Source organism: Dasypus novemcinctus, chromosome 13, assembly GCF_030445035.2.
Source record: "Dasypus novemcinctus isolate mDasNov1 chromosome 13, mDasNov1.1.hap2, whole genome shotgun sequence".
In the NCBI taxonomy this organism is placed as follows: Eukaryota; Metazoa; Chordata; class Mammalia; order Cingulata; family Dasypodidae; genus Dasypus; species Dasypus novemcinctus.
The window spans coordinates 104,571,126-104,576,492 of record NC_080685.1 but is presented as its reverse complement, the minus strand read 5'-3'; the positions used below and the strand labels follow the sequence as shown (position 1 = coordinate 104,576,492).

At 38.3% G+C, this 5,367-nt stretch overlaps 1 long non-coding RNA gene across 1 annotated transcript; it reads left to right on the top strand.

Annotated features, from left to right (window-relative positions):
• The first annotated feature begins 362 nt into the window (after nt 1–362).
• LOC131273164 (uncharacterized) lies at nt 363–4,971 on the top strand. Its single transcript, XR_009180325.1, has 3 exons — nt 363–549; nt 1,309–1,365; nt 4,489–4,971. It is a non-coding gene; the product is annotated as an uncharacterized lncRNA (long non-coding RNA).
• The last annotated feature ends 396 nt before the right edge of the window (nt 4,972–5,367 follow it).

Sequence of the window (5,367 nt, the reverse complement as noted above, 5' to 3'; positions counted from 1 at the left end):
GGGGGTGCCCGGGTCGCGGGCCGGGGCGAGCGCGCGCTGGACCCCGTGGGCTTCGCGGCGAAGCCCCTCCAGCGCTTTCGCCCCGCTTTCGGACCAGCCAGCCCGCGCCCCCGGGTCCCCCGTCTGCCTGTGACCCGTCGCTGACGACAGCGGCTTCGGGTCTAGGGTGTCGCACACAGCTGGCCACAGCAGCGCTGGGGCCAGCGGAGGGTGTTCCACTGAGCCACCTGCCCCGCAGGTTCCTGTATTCCACCCCCGCGACCCCCACCCCCTCGGCAGTGTTGATTCCTAAGCGCGCAGAGTCCTTTCCCCGCTTCTTAATAAGCCGCCTCTATTTATACCACGCAACTTTGCAGGCGAGGGGTCAACAAAGGCGTGGAGCGCCGCGGAGGAGACTCTCCGCAGCGGACACAATGAAGCCAACCGGCCGGTGTGTGCTTGCGTGCCCATCACCCGGCGAAGCCAGATAGTCCTCCTAGACCAAGGCGGACCACGAATGCTGCAGTCATTTTATTTCTCCAGAGTTTTATTTGCCTACGTTTAGGGAAGGTAATAATCCGGCATAGGAAAAATAAAAGGGCACCGGCAAATTGTACTCTTTTGCACATTTTTTTTTTTTAAGTCTGAACCTGTGAAGATGCCCCGTAAAACAGCCTGTGGAGAAAAAAAAAAAAGCAAATTCTAGAGAAATTAAGTACACGTATACAGATTTGTTGTTTTTGTTGTTACTGTCCACTGCCCTTTGGTAGGAAGAGTTTTCGATTACTGAGTGGAGTGTTTTGTTTTGTTTTTGTTTGTTTCTTGCCCTTCAACATTTTTCACAGGTGAAATTACTGCTAACAAAAGTCTTTATTTAGTTATTTCAGAAAGCCAAATTCGAATTATGGGAGCAAAGGACACAATAAAATACATTATCAATGTGTTCTTGACTTCTATAGTAGGAAAACACATGCAGGCGCACAAAAGGCTCAATCCCAAAAACATATTGAAGGCTGTAAAATAGGGATTTAAAAAAATATTTTTACCACATATATCTTTTCAGTAAATGGCCGAATTAGCAGAAAATTATTTAAGTTGTATCACTGTAGTTGCAATTTCTTAAAAACACATATGGCACTAATTCAAACCATTGAAATAGCTGGATTCTGATATTAAACCAGAGCTTTCCAAGAAACAGCAGGAAGAGGGTGGTTCCTGCAAAAATGATATTTTTTACTGCTGTCCTAAACTAAAGTAGACGGTACAGCTTTTTTGGATAATAGATGAGACTTGACCTTTTGTTTTTTTTTCTCTCCTGTGATCATAAAGGAACAAATGTCTGTGTTGCAACCGGGTGAGTGAGACTTCTCCAAAAGAATGGCCACGGTGAGCATCTACTTATCTAAACTAGATTACAGCTTAATAATATTGCATCCTGGGCTGCACTGATGCGCTCCCACACCTGAGTAGACTGGGTCATTTTCCTGCCTAATTTCTCTTTTGTGTTATGTCTTGATAATCAAAACGTATTATTATTTTTTTGCTTCAGAATACAATGGGAATCCCTCCTCCCCTGCCCCCAAGTTCTGAAAATTCTCAAACCAGCCCTGGAGAAATACAAATGCACAAAGCGACAGGCGAAGCAGGCCCTGTGTTCAGCACTCAATCATTTCCTGTCACAGGTGCAACCACTATGCATTATCCTGCCATGATTGATAGAGTGGGTTTGTGCAGACTGGGGGAGCTGGGGAGGCTCAGATGGGGTCCTGTCATTTGGGTTCCATTTCATACTACCTGTAGGGAAAAGGAAATTCTTTGCAGGGATTGGCTGTTTAGTGCGTTTTTAAATTTAAGTTCTTCACATGTAATAGAAAGGTCATATTTCCTAGAAGTTAAATATAGCTTTAAGCTTTATCTTAGAATAAACTTCATGCTGGGGAAAAAGAAACAATACAAAAGGGCTTATCCTGGCACAATAGACTGTTTCATTTAAAGTTGACATAGAACATCCTAATTTCCTATAATTATACTAAGTAAACTGATTTTCCCTATACCTTAGCCTTTAAACAAAAAACAAAAACAAAAACCAAGTCATGTTTGATGTATACCCCCAAGAGGCTTAAGAATGCAACAATCTAATATTGAGCTTGATGTCTATATAACAAGGTTAAAAAATGTACTTGCATCTTTGTGAATTACTTTACTAGACAATGAATTATGTTATTAGATGCCATTCAATAATACACTAAACGCAATGAATATAACATAAAATACAGCAGAAATCTGTATCATTTTAGATTGAGACTCCTCTTCATTTTGGCTGGGACCAGCTTTTTGAGTTTGCTTTTGCTGTAATCAGTCAAGATCTTAACTAATTAATATAAGATCAAAGTTGACAACTATCTCACCAGTGTTATGTAAAACTGTAAAATCCTCTTGGTCCTTCATTTCTTTTTGAAATGGCTAAAGGCAAAATTATTTGCATAAGGAAATCTCAGATTTAAAAATGTAAAACTTCTTTCACTGGGATTATTAAGTGGCTTTCAATGATGTCCACAGATGTTCATATACCACTGCAGTGCTTTAATATTTTTCTTGTGGTTTTTATATATAGCCGAATAGATTGTTTAAAAAGGTAAAACAAGATTGAGGAATTCAAGGGCTTTAAAATGTTTCCAATTTTTTGACACTAGAATATTCTTTTATATCAACACCTCTGTATTTTATAATTGCAGCAAACTATTAAATTTCTCCTAAAAATGTGCCAACTAAACTATGCTCCTAAACATCAATTTATACTTTGTGTGTTTATCTTAAACTGCCAAACTATGCCAAAAACAGAGAGAATGAAACTTATTAGCTGATAAATACCTTTCTAGAAAACATGCCTACACCTGCAAAGCATTTTGCTTTTGTATTCCCCCCACTCCCCCTTCTAAAGCAACAATCTGGCAAATAACAGTTTAAATATCAAATGACCCAAAGAATCAGTCATCTGGGGTAAATTTTTATATAAGGAGCATTTATGGACATATACTTATAGAAGGTAACTTATGTGACCATTTTCTCCTTTTTATAATGGAATGAAAAGAGCATAAATTTTTAAATATTTTCTAGCATTTTTGTAGCTGTCAATGGCTAGAAAATTAATGGACATTATTTAAATGAGTATAGCACTGGGTAAATATGTAACTTGCTCTATTTGTGGATATATTGTATGTAAATATAAATGTCAACCTCTGTCGTTTAAAAAAAGCGTTGTGAATTAGTTTCATTTACAGTAGTGGTAAAAATAAATAAATATTGTTAGGAGGGCTTTAAATATTGTGGCTATTAAGACAGACAAATTTAAGATGCTAAAATAAAAAGGAGCAACTTTAAAATGCACACCACTTTATTGTAATTAACATTAGACTGTACTGGCTTCACAGTTAATTCTGTCAGTTTTGTTTTATGTTAGCCATCAAGCAAGAACAGTGGTCACAAAGTGTTCATGATATGGAATGTTCCTTTAGAATGTCATTTATTATTATAGGATGAAAAATGTCCTCTTCCTTATATTATAGCATCACCATACTAAGGTTCTTATTGAAGAAGAAATAACTTTTATGCATACATAGAGAGAAACCTGCAGTTTTCTTTAATACCAATGAGTTTCATGTCTGCATTGAATTGCATTTATGACTTACAAATAAATTGGATACAGGTTGAAAGATGATTATGGTTAAATGAAACAGAAACTTTGTGAGACGGTGAAAGAAACTTCGATTTGCATTGGTGTACCTGTCTGTCCTTTTCGACTAGGTTTTTGAGACCCCCAAATTGACAAAGAAGCCAAAATGATATACCACACAGGGCCACGCTCACCTCTTTCTGCCTTTATGAATACATGGTACACTCAAAAGCAGACCCCAACTTGCCAATGTGGCCACTAACTAGATGAGTCAGACAGAGAGCTAGATGCTGAAATGTTGAAATGTTTTCATCGTCTTCACAGCTGCTTACTGTGGAACCATCCCAGAAGGAAAAGAAGCAGAGCAGGTGTAGATCTGTATAATGGGTGATATTGTTAAGTGAATAAAAATACGTACACAGCTCTGTCTTTCTCTCAACATGTACACATAAAATGACATTTCTCAGAGAATAATACTGTAATGCCACATTGGTGTGGGTGAGGGAGAAGAAAGAACATTAAAAGGTATGAATATCTGGAACTCAAAATTGTTTTTGGTTAGCTTGAATTATTTTGCTCCATTTGCTTGTTTGTTTCAATTTTTGCTTCTGAACGGTGGCAGAAGCTGGTTAACAGGTCCAGTGCCCCTGAAGCATCTTTTGGTTGAAAACTAGAAGAATACCTTTAAAAATATACTCAAAGTGAAATGAGGAAGCTGATGAGGAAGCTAAGGTAGCATATCACAAGTGAGCTCTCTCCTGGAAAGCTACAATTCTCATCTTTCTAACCCTCTCCCTCCCAGTAGAACTCATTGCAGCTTTTTTTTTTTTCTTCAGGAGGTACCAGGGATTGAACCCAGGACCTTGTACATGGGAGGAAGGCGCTAAACCACTGAGCTACATCTGCTTCTCGGCAGCTATTTCTGGTTGAATGTCCTCCAGCTTCAGGCTCTTCATGGCTTATGTCTATTTTTTTTTTTTAATTTCTGTAAGGTATTGTCCACATAACTTGTTAACGAAATTTTCTGAAGTTGACTAGCATATTGATTTTCTCCTAAAGGTATTAATAATATACCAGGGATATTTATCAAGGGGCAGCAACATAATTAGTAATACAGAGAAGCAAAAAAGAGACAGTACTCAAGCACCCATCTGACCTAAGCACATCAGGATACAGGAGCCATTCAACCCAGTGGATGAACCCACAATGTTAGTCATCTTATTTTCTTTTTAGTTGAAGAGTAATTTAGAGAATAGACTGGAGATGTAATTATAAGTTATGGAGATATATTAATAAAATAAAAGGCACTTACATGGAAACTTGATTCTCCAGCTTTATAACTGTGTTTGACTTGCCTTAATAATAACCTGGTTTGGCAGAAAAGCTGAAATAAAAAGTGTAAACTTGCCACTATTCTAAGGGAATTCTGGCAGAATGCCATTTAGAGCAGTGCAATTAAAAGTGTGGACAATGGTCCAGTAGTACCAACATCATCTCATCACCTGGGGCTCTATCCCAGACCTAAAGAATTGGGCTCTCGAGGGTGGGGCCCTGGAGTCTGTATTTCAACAAGGTCTCAGGTGATTCTCATGCATACTAAAGTTTGAGAACCATTGCCTTAGAGTGTAGCAAGATGTTTGTCTTTTATCAGAAATGTTTTTCCTGAAATAGTTCATATTTTAAATAGATTTATATAAAGAAAATATTTTTTCATA